General features: G+C 36.8%; 1 protein-coding gene across 18 annotated transcripts in view; it reads left to right on the top strand.

Annotated features, from left to right (window-relative positions):
* Zbtb20 (zinc finger and BTB domain containing 20) overlaps positions 1–23929 on the top strand; it is an 815899-nt gene that overhangs the window by 593505 nt on the left and 198465 nt on the right. For 2 of the 18 annotated variants that reach the window (XR_012447939.1, XM_074073196.1), the window contains one exon: positions 9682–9767. The exons of 15 other annotated variants lie outside the window; for them this stretch is intronic. The gene's annotated coding sequence lies outside the window, so the exon portion shown is untranslated. The remainder of the gene's footprint in view (positions 1–9681; positions 9768–23929) is intronic. One more of the 18 variants, XR_012447943.1, reaches the window with a different exon arrangement.

Here is a 23929-nt window from a genome sequence, read left to right as displayed (position 1 = left end):
CACCACTTTATACTGTACAAAATGCCGCAATTTACTCTAGTTGTGCCAGCCTACTTTTTGAAAATTATCAATGACTCTGTAAGGGAAAGGGAGCATCAAGATTTTTCCTGTATGTACGGATCTCAGAAATTCAAGATTCCAGAGGGACAATTATTATGTAAAGAAATCTCCTTCTGACCCTATTTTAGCTTACATAATAAAATCTAATAGAAACACATGGGTTAGTTAGTTCAGGGAAAATAATTTCAGTACTAAAGAAGACCTAGAATTAAATTTTATATATTGCTTCAAAAGACTGACTCTCTCTGAGAGTTTATAAAAATGCTTTTTTAGGCCAGGAATTAAAAAGCCACTTTATGAAGATGGTTCAGGTCTAAGATTTGAAGAGGCCATTACTCTAACTAGAGGTTTGTATTATGTACTCGTAAATAACTGTGAAGGCCCTCCTCCTCCAGCTTGATGAGGAGAAACAGTATTGAGAAATCCTTCATGTTCCTGCTATGAGTTATTAGTGATAATAACACTTTAATTGTATTGTTGTTAATCTCTACCTCACTGCAAAGTAGTAGGTATTATACCAATTTATAAATGAGAAAATCGATACTTAAAGTGATCAAGTGGCTGGTACAATGATAGACAGCTAGTCGGTAGCTTTGGAAAACACACTAGTGTCTGGTACTAGAGCCAGTCCTCTTAATCTCCACACATACTACAGCCTTCTAACTAAAGAATACATTGCATGTGAAAGTGTTTTGCAAACTATAAAATGGTACACAAATTGTAGTGTATGTTGGAGACAGGAAGTCTTGGGAAGGGCAATTTTCAGATCACCCTGAAGAGAGAATAAGTGGCTTTTATCCTGAACACTCTAAAGGCTCTAGAAGTGCTTTTAGTTATATGCACAATCTGCATATTATTCTTCTGTGGCATCCAGAAGCATCCAAAAACAACAAAGTTCTCTGTTCCTATTTGAGTAACCTAGCCAGAAGCATAAATACCCAAAACAGGTTTTCTGTCCTTCATATACAGGAATGTTCATGGATAATGCCATCCCAAGGAGAAACAGGTATGAACAGAGTCTTATCCTTCAATATATGCATCAACTTCATGAGCCATTTTGTTTTAGTTTCCTGACAGGGTTTCTTCATGACAACCACATGAAATAGGCAGTCATTCTTCTAAATTTATTGATACAGCAAAATTAGTTCCTAGAGATACGATCTTCCATGATTTGGTACTAAGTATGTACAGACTGAATGACGGAGTCACAGTCAGGATTTTTCACACAGCTACCCTACACATTAGAAAATTTAGTTTTTAGAAACACTATATATAATTTTGTTGGGTTTAGGTAAAGTGCCTTTTGTAAAAAATGAATTTGTTCTCCAAATCATTGTTTTTATTGATTTGTTTTCATAATTTCAAAAATGACTAATTGGCAATTCATGGCATTTCAGCAAGAAGATAATGATTTGTAAACAAACACTTAAATGATTTAAATAAACTGTTGTTTCGAAGAGTCTTTAACGAAATGAAACTTAAATGATCACTGTTTGGAATTTAATTCATCTCTATGACCAAATCCACTTGTCCTAACTCCAGCTGGTCTTAACAGTAATGGGAGATAAACGTATTGTTCACACTGTGAGAACAGAGACCTGAACCCTCTTGCTCTTACTGTCTACCTAGCACAGTGCCAGTAACATGGTAGGTACTCAGTATAATTTGTCATTTGATTTTATGATGTTACCTGGAGAGAGAAGGTAGATGTTTAAATTACCAAATATTTACCAAATTACTGTTCTCATGTTACTCTCCAATGTAATTTTCCTTTGAAAATCTTTAAAGACATCAAATTTTTTGAGTTAAACTATTATGAGAGAGAGAGACAGAGACAGAGACAGAGAGACAGAGAGAGAGAAAGAGAGAGAGAAGCATTTTGTTCCTCAAAAAAATAGCCATTGCTTGCTTTTTGGATATTTTTTTGTTTTGTTGGGGATTGAATCCAGTGCCTCCTCTGATTGCTAGGCAAGCATTCTACCACATGAGCCATGCCCCAGTCCCTTTATTTTTGAGATAAAGTTTCCCTACCAATGCCCATGGTGGCCTTGAACTAGAGATACTCCTGCTTCCACTTCCTGAATAGCTGGGATTACACACTTGGCTTCATTTTTCTTTTTCTAACCATTAAAATCCTAACTTTTTGTTTGGCCTTACAAGTATAAACTAGATAAATACATGCTATTGTTGTTAAGAAACTTGGGAACATAAATCTTTGAGTATAAAGAGCTAAGGTTCCTGGCTCATGCTGGAAACAGCCCATTTTGTAATAGAATTTATATTAGCTAAATGTTTTATGGTCAATTTTGTAGTTGTTGTTAAGAAACTGAAGTACCAAGAAGGTAGGCAACTTGTTCCAAATCACAGAAAGTCAGAGATGGGGAGCTAAAACTTGAATCAGTGAATATAGTCCTGATTCTCTATGTCATATTCATCTCCTTGGTCCAATTGCTTCCCTCTGTTCAGAGAAATCTCATCCATACCATTGAATTAACAGAAAGCTAGTAGGACTCAGAAATTATTCATTATGTTTCTTTTTCTGAGTATCATATATGTGAGTTTTTTTGGTTTCAGTAACTATTGTCAATTGTGATTCATGGTTTGTGTAAAAATCTTTCCACCTTTCATTTAAATCTTTTTGTTGCATGGTAGCACTACCAGGAACAAATCCAGGCTGTGAATTTGCCAGGAACAGTGTAGTAAACTATCACTCTACTGGCAGAGCTTAGTGGTACACCCTGTAATCCCAGCTACTCAGGAGGCAGAGTCTGAAGGATCTTGAGTTTGAGACCTGCCCTGGGCAAGTTAGTAAGACACTGTCTCAAAAACAAACTGCAAACCAAAGGGCTGGGGACATGGTTCAACTGGTAGAGTACTTGCCTGCATGCTCAAGGCCCTAGGAAGTTATCAATCTAATTCAGAATTTTGTTACAGAATTATTTCACTTACATCTTTGGAAGGAAATTGGCTATTTTTTAAAGCAGATCTGATTTACCTAAACCCTGCCTATGTACTTCACAGCCAGAGGGGAAAAACCACATGTGGGTAGAACACATGTATCTTTTGTATACCAGTCTGTGAGGCCTTAAATGAGATTACTGTTGACAGGGTAAAAAAACAAAACAAAACAAAAACAAAAAAATATATATATGTGTCCTTTTCATTCCACAAAGTAATTTAGTCACTTTCAAAATGAAAAAACCTTCCTCTCCCTTCTTTATTCCCCCTCCTCACCCCTCCCCTTTAATTCTCTCTGGAATGGATTCCTCCAAAATGAGGATAGTCCTGCCTCTGGTGTGTACTCACTCGGTTACCTTCCTAGGCTCTGCACGTCCTTCTACAACAGGCTTTGCCCTTTTGTATTTATTCCTGCCAGAATGCACTTAGGAGTTTTATTATAGCTATGGTTGAGGTGCACTTTACCTTTAAGCCCTTATATTTATGATTTATAACTTTCTCTCTAAATTGCATGTTGGACTAGAATTTCTCAAGCACATTTTCTATTTAGACACAAATGTTTCATAATATTTGAGAAAAACATTAGGCAGCCCAATATCTAAGAATTCATTTAACTCACCTGCCTTCAGAGTTAGCTGGTATACCTTGATACATCATGTATTGACCATATCTGGGCACTCAGTAATAATGCATATACAAGTGCCTGACTTAAGAAAGTATTATACTTTTTTTAAGTTAAGTTTCTTTCAATAAAATAGATTTTAAATAATCATGTCTGTGTGTTTCTGAGAGACAGCCAAATGATGGTTAAATCATAGTTATTCATTCTTTAATGGTGGCAGTTTATATAATGCCATAAACCCCAAAATAGCTTTACAGAGCCTTTGTTTTATGTATAACTTCATTTAATCTTTATAACAACCCTGCAAAGTATTATTACTCAGATAAAAAGATTCAGAGAGTTAACTGGGTGTGGTAGCACAGGCCTGTACTAGGAGGGTAGAAGATGGAGAGTTGAAGGCCAGCCTGGGCTATGTAGAAAGCGGTCTCAAAAAAATAAATAAAATTCAGAGAAGGCAAGTAACTTGCTGAAAATCACCTTAGCTAGTAACATGAATAGGATTTGAATCCTATCCTGTCCAAGCTTCTCCAAAGCTTTTGCTTTTTCTATAGGATGTACCTATAAACCTAAATATGTATACACACACACACACACATACACACATATACACACACACACATATATATATATATTCTGAATTATTCCTTTAAGTATTAATTTCACAAGAATATCCTTTTGTGATATGCCGAAGAAACAGATCTATCTATCATAATCCACAAGTTGTTTGGTTTGTTTGTTACATAAATGTTCTTTCCTTTTCCAGAGTATGGCTAGTTTGTAATCAGAAGTGAAGGTTAAGATTTGCAGAGGAAATGGGCAAAATCCTGAACAGGAATATAGAAATCACTCACGTGGGGCATTGTAATTTATAAAAAGAATTGTACTTTTCCAGTGTGGTTGGTTAGATTAAACTCTAAGCAGACATCTACAAGTTGAATCCTAATCTATTGTGATTTATATTTCATACACACACACAGGAACTCAAAAACACACATTTCAATTAAACATATATTGTAGAAAACTCATTTGAGGAATGTTGTAGAAATGAGAGGGTGGCACTAGAAACCATAATTTTAAATTTCATGACTTTCATACAATTAGAAGCTCAACCTTAACATTACATTAACTTAGCTTTTTTGCATTTAATTATAGATACTTGGTTAAAGCTATGAAAGTTAATATTTTAAGCCTCCATTAATGGTTATAATCAATTTTTGTATTTTTTTTTTTGCCTGTAATAATCAAAAGGGCATTTAACCTGGACAGGAAATAAATCTAGGATTCTAGAGATTAATGTTAAATCTGCTAAAACATTGCCCTACCATTTCCTGGAAGCCAGGTAATCTGAAGCTATATGCAAAAGCTTACAGGTAACAAGAATATCTGAAAAATATCATAGGGTTCAATAGTTCTCTTTGAATTGTCACAATAGCCTTGTTTTTTTTAGTTTCACAGTGGGATGGATTTTAAGCAAATGGAGGGTGGAGATTCAAACATAAAAAAAAATTGACATAAAAACTAAAGGAATTGCTTAATTTGTAAATTTAACCCTGGATCATGATTCTTCATTAAGGATATTTGCTATACTGATGCACTACCAAGCACAGGGGGCAAATGGGACAGAAAGGGCACTAACTATATTGAAGATGACACTAGAAATTTGGAGGGCTCTTAATAATTAGGTACTTAAGCTCACCTAGAGAAGTGATTAGTGTTTAGAAGTGGAGACATGGCTACAGGAACACAGATAAATTAGAATGGAACAAAATGTCCAGTTTGCCACAGTTCTTTTAAACAACCGTGCTTGCACAGGGATGTGGAAATACTGTTCATGCTGATTTCACAGCCTCTCATGAGAGCTAGTCTGTTCGGTCCTTGCAAATTTGACTACCAGTGGTAAACATGTAGCCTGAACATGAGCCCTGGGTTTGTTTCAAATCTCTGTCACTGACAAACCAGCCTTTCAAATAAATCATTCACTCTCCTGATTTTTCCATTCTTCTGCTTGTGGATAAAATGTCTTCCTCTCAGGTAATACTAATATTTTAAGTATTGTCTTTAAAATCATAGTTGAAAACATTATTCAAGCAATAGAAGATGAACATTTATAACACAGGAGATTGGCAAACATGTAGGCACCTATTAGTTGCTAGAGATACAAAGATAGATGGACCATTGTCTGCATTAGCTTATGGTCTATGAGGACTGGATGGGTGGGTAAAGTTTAATAAAGAGATACAAGAGAATATGACATGAATGATACTTGCTAGAGTGGTGCAGAGGAAGGGGTGACAGTTGGACATTTGGAAAGCAATACACAATAAATATGCAATAGTAAGTAAACATTTGTAAGTTGAACCATGTACCATGATTCTTCATTAGAGATATTTGCCATACTTATTCAGTACCATCAGTAAAGATGAGATATAGTGGACAGAACACTGAAAAGGGAGTTTGTTCTGGCCTTGCAGCTTATCATGCATTATTCAGATTAGCATCCTCCATTTCTGAAAAAAGAGGGTTTAATGCTTCTAAGTTGGTATCATTCTTTATCTACAAATGGGTATTGCTTGTGCCACGAGGTTTGATGAGAATCAAGAAAAAGCTATGTATGCGGAAGCACTTTGAAAGCTTTACAGTGCTGTACAAAATCTAACACTATTACTACTGTGTCACCAAAAAAGGCAGAGAATCATCATAGTTAAACGGGTGATTCAGACCAAAACCCATTTCACTAAAAATGCCAAATAACTGAAAGAAGTAAAACTTTGGTGCTTAAAGGGTATGAATGATGCCTCTGACTAAAATTTTGTTATAAGAATTGGTATGTTCTGGCCACAGACTAGCAGAATAATTGTGACTTTCCAAAATTATAATCTTCTGAAGCTACAAAACAGAAACTTAAAATTGGAAAGAGCCTGGACACTTATACATTAAAAAATGACAGGATGAAAAAGAAAGAGGATTATGGTTTTTCCAAATGTCAAAATTTAAAATGCTAATAAAATCCAATAAACAGGATATTTACCATGGCTACAACAACTAGAAAAGGTTAACTTGTACAGGAGCTGGAAACCATCAAAGGTTCTGAACGACAACAGTCAATGAGGATAACTAGTCTGGATAAGTTTAATCTCATTGGCATGTGCTCAAGTCATGAAGCTGCTTCTTTCACAGACAAACTCAACTGCAATCATTATTTATAAGAGATTTTTTAAATCACATATTATTTCATAACTGTGTCTTTTTTGCATAGCAGAAGTTACTTTTGACTCAAAGTGGGAAAACAGTTCTTAGGTGATTTAACTCTAACTGTTTGAGTAAGATGACAGAATGCTCAGGCACAAACAGGACCTGTCTCTACACATCTTAGACAGAGAGCAGAATATTCAAACATGTGTATCTTGCACTTAATTTAAACTGCGTGGTTGGTTACCTATCTCTTTGGCAATTCAGTATAAAGTTTTATTACTGTGAAATAGAATAGGGTAGGGATTTATGTCACACAAAAATGAATTTCCATGGATGGGAACACACATGAAATAATTTAGGTAAGCAGTATGTTAAATGAAAATTTAAGATGTTAGAGCTGGTGGTGCAAAGGGAAGAAGCAAAAGGGGAGGTTTGTGTAATAGATGATAAATACATCACGCTGGGGAAAGAAAAAGAACCACAGTTGCTGTAGGAAGTTATTACTAACGTTGAAGAATTGTGGAAAAAAATTGAAGAATGAATTTTAGGGGCAAGAAACAAAAGCAGTTGATTAGATTGGAGGGGGGGTGGCTAGTCTCATTTGTATGTCAAAGAAAAATAAAACACATCAAATGTGAGCCCATATGATTATACCCAGAAATAAATGAAAACCACAGGCCCCTAGTTTCTGAAGATTTAGCCAGTAGGAACATTTTTTTAAACTTTTCTTTCACAGAGATTACCAAAGGACCAACAGTGAGCAAAGCACCTCTCTTCTCTGCAAAAATCCTTTATTTCCATTGATTCCTTTTTGTTTCAAAGCAGTCCTGATTGTGAGAAATAGAATGTGAGAATGTTCCCTCTCTGAACAGCTCTCATAGTTCTCTGCAGGCTTATAATGGAACTCTGGTATGATAGAAGGGTATGAAAATCTTTTTTTTTCATTCTGTGCTTTCTGCCTTTTTTTATGTTTGTGTGAAGAAATTCATGGTAGTAGGCCTGTGAGGTTGAGTTAAAATAATCCTATTTTTAATCTGCCTTCACTTCTCTAGTCCTCCAGCTTAACTAAAAACTTTAAAAGGACTGTAAAAAAATTATAGGATTTGGAATTTAATTAGCTAATTTAGATAAGGGACACAGTAGAGAAAAAAGAGGGTTTAATGCTTCTAAGTTGGTATCATCCTCCAAGAAAGGGATCCTAGGGTGAAGAAGAGATTTTTCCATGAAAGGGCAGAAATCCTTTTGGTTTGGGATTTGTATATAAGATGGCTTCCAAATGCTTAGACTTTTCTAAAATACCTAAGAAATTATAGGTAATACAGATCTGCAACCCCAGAACAAGATCTGAGATAAACATCAAGAGTCAAGAATTATTTTTGAGGCCATACCAGGTGCAGCCATAAGTCTGGATGAGATGACTCAAGGAGAAATTGTGTGCAGGGAAAAAAATCCCAAGGTAGAATACTAGGAAATTCGAGTACTTAAAGAGTAGACAAGGAAAAGGAGTAAAAGAAAAGATGGGAGAGAGGACTGAAGAGATGGGGGGATAGGAAAATCAGGTGAGAATTGCTAAGGAAATCAAGCTGAAGTATTTCAGGGAGAGGCAGTAGAAGTGACCACAACTAAAAACTGAAAATGTATATAGAATTTGGCTCAAAGGAGGTTAATACTGACACTGACAGGAAAGTGCCAGAAGTACAGTAATCTACTTGAGATAATAGTTTAAAGCTATATTTTCATAGATGATAGTGGATGTAGAAGCTCAGTGTAACTGAAAACACTTTTCAAAAGTCTCCTCATTGTTATATTTTTCACTCTTCACTTATCCTTGTCTTAATTTTTCAAAATATTTAATTTATACTTTATTTTGAAAGTGCAGTCATTAAGAAGGTGGTATGCTATGATTTTGGTGTGATCTCCACACCAAAAATAAATAACCTCTTCTTTCCTATCGTCTACCTAAATAGAATAAGACAAAAAGAGCAAGAATGGTTTTCTGATCAAAACTGTTCTACTGCTTTTTAAAATTACAAGCTAACTATGTTTTATTTTACATTTATTCAACTAACCAGAATTTTGTGGGTAATGAGTAAGACTTCAAAGATCTTACATATTGGTAAAGAAATTGACACAAGGTGGAAAACAGGGTGAAAGAGACAAAAGTAGTGTGTTGTAGAAGAACCAATGTCTAGTTTAGTGGAGTTCTTAATTAAGGTAATATTAGCTTCTATAATATATGAACCCCCAAGTCTCAGTGGCTTAACATAATAGAAGTTTCTCTTCTCTAATGTAAAGACTAACCAGGGATTCCAATTGTAGAAGCTCCATGATCTTCAGCATATTACTTTCCAGGGTCACCTTAAGTGTGACATTCAGGAAGAAGACTGACAGAGCAACTAATGATTGCACAGGAACCTCTTATGGGCCAGGCGTAGAGCAGCATGTGTCATGCCATTGGCCAGAATGTGGTCACAAGGCTTTAGCTATCTTCACAAAGGGCTATGAAAGGGAAATTTAGCTACCTGCCAAAGAAGAAAGGTAAAAGGGGTTTCGAATAATTGGCTAATAACTGGCTAGAGGTCATGGAGGACTTCTGGGGTAGGATTTAAAATTATAGGCAATGGGAAAGTGCATGAGAATGTTGTAGATGGGATGGGGCAGGTGAAGTATGAACCAATTCTAGTTTCACCTGCTCTGGCAGGGCCCTCAATGTCCATAGGGATATATTAGCTTTCAATATATGCTCCTTAACACCATTGTTCTTTCATCTGAGACTATTACTCTATTTCAGAGAAAAAGATCTGCAATGCATAGCAATGTACTTAACTGGCTATTAAATTTATTAACAGAGAAAGGGATCACAGACTTTCACCTAACAACCCCCTCATTTCAGAGGTGAGGAGCTGAGGGAGGTCATGCCCCTGGATCTCACACAGTGAGTAACTATCAAAACCAGAACAGAACCCAGGCCTCTCAGCTTCCATTCCATTGCTCTTGCTTGGATAAAAGTACAAGGTTAAGCATTTTTTAACAATAGTTATGTAGAAATAACTGTGGAATTTCATCATAAGTTATTTTGGTCTTCTTATTTTAATTTCTACCTTCAGCCTAATGGAAATCAGTCAGCTGATCTAAATTTCTTCCATGGATATGAATATAGGCTACATTTATTCTTCTGGAAAAACATAGCATATTTTTTATTCTAAAGAACAGAATATATGCCCTCTTCTTCTGGTGTCTCATGTAAACATTTAACATCCAAATATACAGGAAAAGGATAGATGAAATCAATGTGTTTACTATTATTCTTTTACCTAAATTTTAAAAGAAGAAGAGAACAAAAGGTGAGTGATGAGTGAGTTGCATAGCTATAATTGAGTCTGTGTTTCTTTCATTGTTATAAAATTTTAATTGGCATGGTTGCTTAAATGTATATCAAAATGCATGTCACAGCTTTTGTACAAAAATAAATTTGACTTTAGAACACATTTTCTTTAGTGAGAATGATAAATTATCTCAGAGCTTCTGATTCTCTACTTTTAAAAATCATAAGGTCATTTTTTAATTAAAAGATAAAGAAAAGTACTCAGTGTCCATGTGGTTAAAATCAGGATAATCTAGTAACCAAAAAAGAAAAAAAAGGTCTGAAGAGAAAAACACAACCCATCTTCGGAATAATTGGTTCAAGAATTACTTCTTTTATAGTCTCATAAGACCCACTTCTAGGAGTCTCCCATCATAGTTCAAGAAAGTGAAAATTGCATGGTGTACAACAAAATATTTCTTCTAAATTTACTCATTTTACTTTCAATCATAAAGTTTAATTATTTTCTCCTATTAAATAATAGGTCTCATGTATGTCATCATACTTTTTTGAAACAATTAACATGAATTGATGGTCAACTTCCAGTAAAGAAAATATACATGTACAATTCTAATAAAGTATGGTACATGTATATTGCTTGATCAAGTGCAGGTCTGTATACCCTTGCCACAGCCTGACAGTTTCCTACATTCGATTCCACAAAGGTAGGTTAGGTAATTTACTTTTTACATCCCCGAGATTATGATAAGGTATTGCAAAGACCAACAGATAATGAAATACAGCTGACTGTCTGTGCAGGCCAGCTATGAGAATGTCTGCTGATGGATGGCTAAAGATCTAGCCATTTCTGGTTGTGTATGTGATGACAATGCTCTACAACTCTAGATATCAAAGATGCCCTCATCAGCAGAGCCCTGGGAACTGCTGTGGACATTGTCTTATGTAAATGCTGTTTTAGCAGACTTCAAAAGATTATGATAAAGCAATGCTAAATTCAGTGCCAGAACTTTCTACTTGCTATGTAAGACTTGCCCTCTTGTGAGGCTCCAATCAGATTTTTGGACCTGCCATCTAGTGGCCATAGCAGTAACAAGACAATCATTACATTTTTGGTCTTCATTTGCAAATGAGTTTAAATGTAACTCATCTGCAGATAAATATGGAGGTGCTCCACCCATTAAGCTCTAGTCCTCTCCTCCTTCATTAAACATACTGTATTTTCATAGAGCAGCTTCAATCAGACCATTTGTTATATGTGCAAGAAAACAGATTTTTCATGCAAAATGATATACTTCCCACCTGGAATTGGAAAAAAAAAAGCAAAAAGAAAGTCCTCCATTATTGAAAAAAGATCTGGAGTGGCAAAAGAAAAAGGGGAGGGGGGAGAAGGGAAAGCTAAGAGCAGGCATATATTCTATCAAGTAGTTCTACTTGTGAGACTAATTCTTACAAACTGTGCACCCAGCAGAGTAAACCTCTTATTTTGCTGCTTTTCTCTGATCCCCCACATAGCTGTAATGTTCTAGTTGTTTTCCCTGTCCTATAAACAACATAGGCATTTGATATTATACATAGTGTTGGCAAAGAAACAATTTACAAATAGCTTAAGTAGGCAATTATTTATTAGACTATAGGTCTATGGTTGTATGTTTCTATAGCAGAACCTGGTAAGAAGTTAGTTTTGTTTCAGTGTTTCTGTTATAATCCCTGGTTGTTCGTTTTTCTTTCTCCAGAGATTTATGAGGAGAATGTAAAAATGCACAGTGGGCTATTATTATTATTTATTATTTGTCAAAGAAACATGAACATACAGAGCAAAGGCCAGTTTGTGAACTATGCTAGACAGTTCTTAGTCCAAAAGACCCCACAATACAACTCTTAAGCAGGTCCTGGAAAATTTAAGACAAAATGAAAACAGATGGATGAATGGTTCTTATTCAATATCTTAAATATAGAACTCAGTCGTGCAGGTGCATCTTCAGATGTTACTTGAAAGAAGAGACAGAATATCTTGGCGTTGTGTCATTTATTCATAAATATTATAAATTTTACATTATTTGAGAAACTATTCTAAATATACAAGGCAGTTTAAAAGAATGTGTGAAAGCTGATTCCCTCAAATGAGACAAAGGGCAAATTGAGAGAGAAGTGGGGACTGAACATAGGAAGAGAAAATGGAGAAGAACCAGGACAAGGAAGGAGCCAAGGAAAAATAAATTCCAACAAGATACATAAAGTTTGATAGAGCGGGGAAGGAGGGAGTAATGACTCAGTCATTGTATGCACATATGAATAAAGGAAATAAAAATAAATAAATAAAAAATAAAGTCTGATAGAAAGAAATCAGATACTTAAAAAAATAAGGTAAAAAATCAAAACAACTAAGAAGGATGATCTCTGCAGCTGTGTCCTGAATATACTTATTTTGCCAGGAGATTCCACAACAATAAAGGTTTAGTTGTGGAAATTGCAATACATGATAGGCAAAGGGGTTTGTTTTGGTGTTGAAAAAGGTATTGACAGAACAAGAAGAATAGTCAGATTTAGCTAACAGCAGAAAAAAAGGTAGGCAAGGAGTAGAATTTGTCAGATTATTATAGGAGACAGAAGTGAATGAAGCTATCTAATGAAGCCACAGTATGTTTTTTAACATCCATGATCTGTCCTACATTGTGTTAGTTATTTTTGGTTTCACCATAGATTGTGAAACTGAATCCTTGAGCCAAAAATAAAAATAAATTCTAGTGAAAGATAAAATTAACACACCTGAAATTAGGAAATATAATGCAGTTGATATTGTTAGAGAAGAAATCAGCAGGCACCACAAGTAGTGACAGAAAAGTCATCCAGGAAATAAGGCTCAAGCTTGCAGAACTGATGTGTACAGACTAGACACCATAAACATGATGAAGCTCACCAAAATAGAAATTAATATGGTGTTTTGGAGGAACAGTAAAATGACTTTACTGAGTGACATGGGTGATTGAGCAAGTAAATACAGAGAAAATGGTAGAATAATGAAACAAGGCTGAAAATCTGAGAAAACAAGCATTCATCATCATGGTATGGGACCATTCTTTGATTCTCTCTAGAAACAGTTATTGAGGGTACAGGAAGTGAGAGAGGGAAAGTTGAGGGAATCTCAGTGCTCCCATACTTTCCTCTTGACATCGTCAGCTTGCCCCTTGGACACACTCTCAATTTCTATAACAATGTTTCTGAAAAAACTCGCTTCTTTCTTTTGCTTTATTAATTTTTGATAGTTTCTTTCCTGTTATCACACAAACGTGATGTATTCCTAAAAATACTCCAGGGACCTAAACTCTCTGGCAGCTGTTGTCCCAATTCATCGATTCCCATTGTAGCAAAAGTTGCCCAAGAAATGCGCGTGATCACCTCAATGCTCTCTAATCCTATTCTTCAATATTCTTTCTTGATCCTTCTCTAATAAGCTTTTTTATCCACCAGTCTAGTAAAACCGTTCATGATAAGGTCACCAATGACTTCCATGTTGCTAAATCCATTAACCAATTCAGTCTTCATCTCTCCTGCTCTCTCACATTATTTTGCCTGCTTCATTGTTCTTTCTCACTACAACATTTTTTTCTCTTGACTTTCAGTTCCCCACACTCTCCTGATTTTTCTCCCACCTCACGGGGTATTCCTTCTCTGTCTTGTTTGCTGGTATATTCTTCTCATTCTCTCAACCTGTAAATATTAGAGGGTTGTAGGGTTCAATCTTTAAACCTCTTCTCTTCTTTTCCTCCATTCACTCATCCAGTGATGGTTCCAGATTATGTCTTTAGCCCAAGCTTTACTCAGAATTCTAGGTTCAGATATTCAACTGCTTACTCTATGACTAGAGTATCTCATCTCCACTCTATGACTAATGAGCATCTCAAACTTAACATACAAGAAATGCATATTTTACCCAAGAAATATTCAGTCTTCCTCCATCTTGGTACAAGGCATCTCGATCCTTAGGGTAGCTCAAGTTGAAAGTGTATTTCTCTCCCAATCCTTTACTTTTCGCACATATCCAATAATAAATCTTGCACCTCTACTTTCAAATTATATCTAAAATCTTACCACTCCTCATCTTTACCACCTTGACTACCCTAATTCACACTGTTGCTTCTTACCTGGATTATTGCAGTAGCTTCCTACTTAAGTTTCCTGCTTCTGGCCTTCCTTACTTACAGTCTATTCTCAAAAGGTAGCTAGAATGATTCTCTGCAGTGTATGCAATGTAATTGCAGTCAGACCACATCACTCCTCTGCTCAGAGCTTTCTGATGAGTCCCTATTTCACTTGGAAGAAAAACAAAGATCTTTATAAGTATCCATAAGGTCCTTCACATTCAGTTTTCCCTATTACGTCTCTGTCTCATATAGCACTGGATCCCTTATTCACTCCTCTCAAGCCTCATTGAAGTCTTTGCTTTTCTCAAACCTACCAACCATGCATTTACCTCAGGGCCTTTGCTTTTCTCACTGCCTTAAATGCTTTCTGCAAATAAAGCCTATTTGCTCACTAGCTTTAGGCTTTTGCTCAATTTTCACTTCTAAGTAAGGCCTTTCATAACCACCATATTTAAAGCTGCACACTCCTTTGCTTCATAGCACTTACTCCCTTCAGACATAATAGGTGTTTTATTTACATATTTATTTCCACTTGCCATCGAATCTAAACCCCAGGATTATAGGACTTTTAGGGTTTATTTGAGTTTTTTTGTTTTGTTTTGTTTTGTACTCTGAAAAATCTCTAGCGCCTAGAACCATGCTTGCTGCATAGAATGTTCAGTAAATACTTGTTGGATGAATGGAAGAAAAGAAACACTTCTTTCTCTGAGTTTTCAGGTGTTTTCATTAAATATGAAACATAATATTGTGGCCTGTGCACCATTATTCTCCATGGCAAAATTTTAAAGATTCTTCAAAATTAATTTTGAAAGTAAGAACACTTATGCAAGTTTTTCCAGAATATTAGGCAGGAAAAAAATTACTAAAAATAGTAATTTTTGCTCAGCACCCAAAGCAGCAACATCCAAAGAATTTATTTTTTTTTTCATTCAGTTAATGTCTATCAGGGAATATGAGTGCTCTAGACACAGGAAGTGACATGTACAAAGGCTGAGAAATATATTACAATAGTCCATGGCAGTATTAAAAGTGACAGATAGTGATGACCTGAAGTAATGTGGTACAGTGGCACAAGAGAGGTAAAAAATGTGAAAATAATCATGAAGCAAAAGGTTGCAGGATCAAGAAACCTGATCAGAGGAGACGCCAAATTCTGTCTCCTTTTACTAGGCTATTAAGTAGAAGGTGATTGTAAAAGAATTAGATGTGAGTAGAGCTTAAACGTAGAGAACACAACCTGTAAAATTTCTTTTATAGGGTATAGACTTAAAAAAACTCTCATTGTCATAGTGACTATAAAAATATCCAACATGTGTATTGGTGACCCTGGTAAAATTATTGTAGAACATGCTTTCAGATCAAACCCTAACTCTCATTCTTCCATCCTCCCAAATAACAGTTGAAATAGTTTGAAGTTCCAGATTTTCTACCTACTAAGTAACCTCAACCTTCCTGAAAGAAATTTTTCTTACTTTATACAAAGGAAAATTTAAGAAATAGGTTAATATATATGTGTATATGTGTATTTGTAAAAGGCAAAGTTAAAAAGAAAATTAGCTTTTTTAAAAATTGTAAATTTAGTAAGTTAATACTAGTTTAAAACCCAATTAACTATAAATATTTCTTTCTCTGTACAAAAGCCTGCTTTGGTTATTTAAAGAATTGCATTAGAATTGCAAATCTATATGGGCTGGTGATCATTTGAGGGGTAAGGAAAGAGCAACAGGTGATTCCAGGTATGGTGCTTGGACAGATGGGTGAGGGGTGATGCTGTTTGCTGCCATGGAAAACAAAGGAGGAAGAGAAAATTTGAAGAAGATGAGTTAGCATTGGACATTGAATTTAGGATGCTTTTGAGATGTCCAATTGGAATTTTCTAGTAGATCATTTGATATAGAAGATTAAGACTCATGATGGTTCAAGATGTAGACATTTTAAAATAGAGAGGTATGGATGTCTACTGGACAGAAGACATAGCAGTCTAAAGTATATGTAATAAAATATTATAAGATATAGACCCAGAGCCGGGCACCCATGGCTCACATCTGTAATCCTAGCTACTCAGGAGGCAGAGATCAGTAGGATCGCAGTTTGAAGCGAGCCTGGGCAAATAGTTCACCAGACCCTGTCTCAAAAAACCCTTCACAAAACTAGGGTTGGTGGAGTGGCTCAAGGTGAAGGCCCTGAGTTCAAGCCCCGGTACTGCAAAAAAAAAAAATAGACCCCAGCATCAAGGAACTTATATAGTCACTTTAATACTTTTCTCCAGTAGTTTTCTCTTAAATTCACTCCCCCGAACCCCCATACCAACATACATCCTTCCTCAGCATCATTCCTATTTTACAGTTAAGCCTGATGCAGTGGCTCATGCCTGTAATCTCAGGAGGATGGTGGCTTGAGCCCAGCCCTCCAAAAGGTTAGCAAGACTCTCATTTCACCAAGTAAGCCCGGCAGGCATGGTGGCACACAACTGTTATCCCAGCTACGTGGAAGGAAGCTCACAGTCCCAGAGTGACCCTGGCCAAATGCAAGATCCTGTCCAAAAAATAACTAAAGCAAAAAAGGACTCAGGGTATGACTCAAGTGGTAGAGTGCTTATCTACCAAGTCCAAGGCCCTGAGTTCAAACTCTAGTACCAGCAAAAAAGAAAAAGAAAGAAATTTCCACAGGCTGCCACCTAGATCTTTCATACTGCAGACATTCCATGATTTCTGTGAAAATCGTATACCTCAAAACGGTGTGCAAAGCAGTATTTTGTACCTAAGACTGCACTGTGGGTAAACTGAAAGCTCTCATTACTTTTAAGAAACTGTGGAGTGAATATGTTTGCATCATCAACACTGTCCCCAAAACGTGTCTGTTTTCTGAGTGATTCTGTCAGTTTTCTTTTCTGGGGTATGTCATATTATAGTATATATTATAATGCAAAACCGTTGGGATATTTGAGGAGACCCCATTAAACAATTAAGGGAGGTCATCTTTGTTCTTTTTCTTTCCTCTTTTGGGCAAGGAAACAGAGGCATTCAGAACTTAGATAATTTCCTAATGGCCTGTCGATCTGTAAGTCAGTCTTTCTACAAAATGTAACTTTCCATTTTAACGTTCTCTGAGATTTTTTTTCTTGACTTGAGTCATTTAAAAATGTTTTCTTGCCATACTCCCTTTGGCACTCCTACAACTCACTTTGTTTATTTATTTACTTTTTAATTATAGAATTTCTTATGTCTATTTTGTTTCCTCATACTTGAAGTATTCCTGACAAAGGTAGCCAATGAGTAGAAAGTTTATGTTGATTTTATCATACAGTAGTAATCTCTGTTGTCCAGTTTCCTAGAATCTGTGATCATCTGGGACTCCTCCATGCTGTACTTCTCTATTGTTAGTATTATTTTCTTTCTTTTGTCTTATCATTATCTCTCCAAAAGAGCTTCTGCCAAATGTGTGTTCCCCACCAATCACAATGCTGCACGGTTAGTGTATGCAGTCTGCAGTAACTGGGTTACCACCACAAGACCAAGATTAGTGGATCCACCATCATCATGGAGAAATTGGCACACACCCTGCTGTGGCACCACACAAATTTCCCCCATTGAAATAGGAATTCAGTGCTAGTGTTTCAATATGCAGGAGAAGGAAGGTAGCACAGGAAGTGCCATGAATGTAGCCCCTCTAGAGGCACATTATTGGGACTTGATGGAATTATTTATCATGAAAAAAGTTAGCCTGCTGTGCTGATCCTGCCCAGACATGGATACACTGGTTGAACTTCAGGAGGAGATTCTTTTCTTAGACTAATCACTAGTCTCTGAACAAGCTAATTTTACTGAAATTAGAATATATTCTTAGGTCAGCTCAGGGAAATTACCAATATGCTATAAAAATTATTCACTGGCATTGTAGGAACAGACTGTTTCAGGTGGTTTCCCCAGAAAATGCATACTGACCCAGTGGGGAAAAAAAGCAAAGCCAACTCTCTCTGAGCATGACTTAGAGCAGGGGCAGTTCTGTTGGGTCCCTTCCAAGAATGGAGATGAAGCAGTGAGGCTCTTCCAGTGTGCTTCCTCCAGGACTAAACTTCTTTCCAAAAGTATAGCTCAATAGAAACAAAAGCCCTAAAGCAGGGTTTTATAGCCTTAGCCCTGTTTTTATGTGGAACTAGATAAATCTTTTTGTTCAGGGCTCTCCTGTGCTCTATAGGATGTTTAGCATCATTCCTGGATTATACCCACCAGATGTCAATAGCAACTTCTTCAACTGTGACAACCAAAAATGCAAAGTCCCTTGGTGGAATTAAAAATAGCCCCAGACTGAGAGCCACTGGCCTAAAACAAGATGAGGCTTGGGTAAGAAATGAGTTATAATGCCCAGACAATGCCTTAGTTAGCCATTTGAAGGGCATTTATTGAGCCCCTAGTTTATTCTAGGCATTCTTCATCTTATCAAGAATTCAGCTGTGAGCAGGTCTTCATCTCCTGGAACTTACCTTCTAGGAGATGTGTTCCACATGTTTCTAACCAGCTGGATCTCTTTCTCTCCAAACAGCCTAATAGCAAATACTTAGGCCAACTAAGGGCCAAGGAAAGAAAAACACAAGTTCGTATTTAAAGATTCCTTTTTCAGTTTGTGAACCTCAAAATGGCTTTGATTTTAAAATGAAACTTGGCAAGTGATTAGCTCATATGTTTTAGTTTATAATCTGTTTTAATCATTTTGGGGTGTTTTCAAAACAAATGGTGAGATTAGGGGTTTTTTTCCCCTTCTATTTTTGGCCCCTTTCCTTTGGAGAGTCCTTCTCTTCTGATTAGTTTTGGTGCTCTTAGTATATTTGAAGAATGCTTTTAAGTATTTGAAATGTGTGCACATGGGTAAAAAGAAATGAGGAAAAATTAAATTAAAAAACCCTAGGACTTCACCAATCAATCCTTGCTCAAACAAACACCCACACCCCAGCTCCACAGCAGCACTCGGGCATCACTTCCTCCAGGAAGCCTCCTCAGAACCCTCATGGGCAAGTCCCCTGATGCAGGTGTTCTCCTAGCATTCTTCGTAGGTCCACATCATACGCTCATCATGTACTCCATCACTATTGTAATTAAGGAACCAACTACGCAATTCATTGTTCAGGTTTTTCCCCTTAGAATGACACCTCGGTGGCGATCAACACTATGTCTGCCTCTCCACAATTCTGTTATCTTCAGCATTCGGGAAGTACTTAAGAAATATGCCGAGTGGCTCAGCAACTGACAGAAACCCAGCTTTATTGAGGTATCCTGTGTACTGCCTATGGATAATCTTACTTCCACTCTGAGACTTCATTGGGCTGGTCATTATTTTGCACACTAAGTAACATGTTTGCTCCTAGTACCACTGAAACTTGTAAAAGTATGCTGAAATTAGAAATTCTAAAGAGTTGTTTAAGTTTATTAATCTTAAAGATATTTCAGGCTTACATAGAGATGACAAGACTATAAGGGAAATAGGAAGGCATGGGATTTAGGAATATTTTTAAGTAATAATAATACCCTGAGCACTGCTTAAGAGTTAAAAGGTTTAAAGGACAATGTTTATTATTGTCTGTGTAAGGCACAATGTCAAGTTACATAACTTATTTGCATGTTTCCTTACTTAATGTCTGTTTCCTCTATTAGAACTTAAGCTCCTTAAAGATACAGAAGTTGATCTGTTAATAATATTATCCTTGATGCCTAGACTAGTGTGTGGCACATAGCAGGTATTCAGTAAATACTTGTTGAATGAGTAAATGGTCGGCATTCTATCCATGTATGTAGATAATGGAGTAATCGCTTATTAGTGAACCACAAGTACAGTAAGATGACAAAGCTCTTATTTACTGAACATCCTAGAGCAGTGCCTTATTTATAGTATTTGATGAGTGAAGGAACTACTTATTATTACAATATGCTCAAGAATAGATTTTTTTTTAACAAAGTATATTAATTTGCTAGGACTGCTTTAACAAAGTACCACAAACTGAGTGGTTTAAACAACAAAAAGTTCTGTCTCGTGGAGCTTAGACATCCAAGATTAAGGTATCAACAGGACTGGTTCTGTGTGAAAGCTGTGAGAGAGAATCTGTTCCATGCCTTTCACCCAGCTTTTGGTGATTTGCTGGCAGTTTGGGTGTGCCCTGGCTTGTAGAAGCATCAAACAATCCCTGCCTTCATCTTCACATGATGTTCTACCTGCATGTGTGTCTGTGTCCAAATTCATCCTTCTTATAAGGACACCAGTTATTAAATTAGGAGCTCACTCTACTCCAATATAACCTCATCTTAATTAGGCACACCTGGAATGACCCTTTCTCAAATATACATTCTGAAGTATTTGGGGCTAGAACTTCAACTTACAAATTTGAGGAGAACAAAATTTGACCCATAATAGTAAGCTAACAGAGTTCTTTGGGTAGTAATAGTTTGACAGATAACTCCTGTTTAAAAAACATTAGCTTCTCAAAATAACATCTAATTTTATGATTCTGTATGGAAATTGATATGGTGATACTAAGTAGCATGAACTATGTTATGAAAACTGTCTATGTTTATAAAGAGGAAGCATGAAGAAAGTGTAAGAGGCCTGACTGTACATAGCATATTTTCTTGAATATGCAGAGTGGCTTAATGTGACAAGACAATGAGTTATGTAGGGAAGGCTGCTGAGAGAGCCAAACAGGATTTATATATGAAGCAAAGGGGTTTGGGGCTTGGGCTTTATTTTAAAGACATCAGGGAACCAACATAGAAGTCAAAACTTATTGAATGGAAAATGAGTATTAAAAAGGTGAATTTTATTGACCATAAATTATACCTTAATGGACTTGACTTTAAAAAGAAAGAGGACTGGGGTGTGACTTACATGATAGAGCACTTGCCTAGCATGTGCAAATCCCTAGGTTCAATCCCCAGTAACTAAATAAAGAGAAAGAAAATAATTCCATGGAAGAATGAACTTTGGGGACAAGCAGTTCAGAAGTTTTTGGTTTGCTTTCACCCCAGATCCCCAGTCATGAGTCTGTTCAGGCTTCCGAAGAGGCTCACCTGGATGTTTCACTATGATGCTTAACTCTCCACTGAGTATGAGTCAAAAGTGAAAGAGAACAACAAAGGTGGCCATAATTCCACCTGAGGAGACAACACTTAGGTTAAAATTTTATTTGCTATAAATTTAATTTCTTGATTTAATTGTTCCTAATTTGCAATGTGGAGGTTTTAAATTGGTCCCATTAAAAATAATGCATTCAGATTTGAAAAAAGAAGAGGAAGAAAGAGAAGAGGCTTATCTTCAATATCCTCCTTTATGGCAAGAAGAAGGTCTAGTTGGACCCCATTGAGAATAGTGGCATTACTAGTGCCAACTCAGCATATCAGGAAGCTGATCAAAGATGGGCTGATCACCCACAAGCCTGTGACTGTCCATTCTCTGGCTTGATGCCAGAAAAGCACCTTGGCTGGATGATAGGAAAGGCACAGGCAAACGGGTAAGCAGAAGGGTGCAGCCAGAGCCAAATTCTGACCAGACACTATAACCTAGATGAGGATGTGCACCCTGCACAGGATGATGAGAGGGTGCCAGGCATGAGAAGATGGACCACCACATATATTAGAGGGTGTACCTGAAGATGAAAGTGAAGTGTTCAAAAGCAAGTGAATTTTCATGGAACTCATTCACAAGCCAAAGGCACACCAGGACTGAAAGGCCAAGCAAGCCCACAAGTGCCGAGTCCAAGTAGGGAGAGACCAAGTAATGAAGTGCTCTCTCTCGTATCTGTGCATAAAGCCCCTGGTGATTACATAGATCAATCATAGAAATAAGACAAACCTTTTCTCTGCTTGACAGAAGGTGGAGAGGGGGAGAGAAATGTTTGGTGGCCTTGGCAAAAACAGTTCAATTAGAAACACAGCTAGAGAAACCAGATTTTAATCTGGTTGAGGAATAAATGAGAGTTTAGGAAGCTTAAAAATGGCACAAAGGAGGGAAAGATCAGGTCCACGAAAGAATGTGTTTTGTTTATTAGTTTATTAGGCTTGTTAGTGTTGATAACATAAGATGAGAACAGCTAAAGCATGTTGGCGGGCAGTGGGAAAGTTAAAAATACAAAAGAAGCAGTAACTATACAATAAGATCCTGAGGAAGTCCTCAGTGCCAAACAGAAGGGTCTCGGAGATATCATAGATGAGTTCAGTGTCAGAGGTAAAGTGATAAGAAACGCCATTTGATGGCCTTTTCTCTATGTCAGAGGAGGCAAAGTTAATTGTTGCAAGTGAAGGTTACTGGATCAGTTATAAGGACTTAAACAGTGATAAATAAATGAAACTGGAAAAGAAAAAGGAAACTAACCAGAAACAAATAAAGAATTGCAAAGTAGTTCTGATACCCCAGCTCTAGCTGGAAACCCTAGTTTGAGGAGTACTAAGCTGTACAGTACTGATTTTTCTTCAGCATTGTTCAACAGTCTGGAAGGAAGAAGACATAATCAGGCTCATTTAGGCTCAAGACATAGGAAAGAATAGGTGAAAACCATAGATGAGGGATTGATGGATCTGGTGGATGTCTTTAAACCTAGCAACCATGAGGGGAGAAGAAATTGAAGTGTAACAGTCTAGGAGAAAGACAAAAGAAAAAAAAAAAACAAGAAATCATGGTGAGAAGGTACTTCTTTTCTGGAGCCAAGTATGTCCCAGTAAAGAGGCCTGACCCAGCCACACATGTATTTTGCCATAGGTCTCACAGAAACCACAGTAACTGAGCTATGTTAGAAGGTATAAACCAGACTCAGAAATGGCCTGTTGGCCACTGTTTCTTCCCTATTTGCCAATAATTTAAGGCAGCTGTGTTAGCTTTGCATTACTGTGACAAACACCGGAGATAATCAACTTTGAACTCACAGTTTTGGAGGTTTCATTCCCTGACCATTTGCCCCTGTTGCTTTGGGTCTTTGGAGGCACAGTATATCATGGTGGGAGTCTGTGATGGAGGAAGCCCATTCACCTCAGAGCTGACTGCAAAAGAGAAAGAAAAAGTGCATATCCCAATGCCCTAACTTCCACTAGGCCCCACCACCACCAATAGGTTCTACCACATTCCAAAACTCTGGGACAAAGCCTTCAACACATGGGCCTTTGGGTACATTCAAGTTCTGAATTGTAATGGCCACCATCATTGCAGAATGCTAATCTTCAGGAATTAGAATGTTATCTGTGTATGTGAGAGTAGAAGAAATAGGAACCTCCCATGGGACAATGGTGTTCATCTTGACAAGAGGCAAATATTTTCACTTTTTGCCTCAGATTCCAAAACTGTAATGATATTGTCATCAAGGAAGGCCCTTTTATTTCTCTAACGATTCTCAACTTATTCTGTTAGAGAGTCTCCAAAGCTGGCACCTTTCTTTTGGTCTTCACTCTCCCTTTCTGTGTTTCTGCTTTCTCCTTGTTTCTTCCAATCTTTAGGCATTGAATATTCTCATATATCTCAGCAACCTTCCTCTACCCAGTAACCAAATAAATTATCCCCACAAGCTTTGTATTGGATTTTGGTTTTTATTTCTGTCGTTTTTGCTTATTTGAGACAGGGTCTTGCTATGTAGGCCAGGCTTTGAACTCTTGATCCTCC

This window comes from Castor canadensis, chromosome 5, assembly GCF_047511655.1.
Source record: "Castor canadensis chromosome 5, mCasCan1.hap1v2, whole genome shotgun sequence".
In the NCBI taxonomy this organism is placed as follows: domain Eukaryota; kingdom Metazoa; phylum Chordata; class Mammalia; order Rodentia; family Castoridae; genus Castor; species Castor canadensis.
Note: the sequence above shows the minus strand (reverse complement) of the source record. Positions and strands in the feature narration are given on the sequence as shown.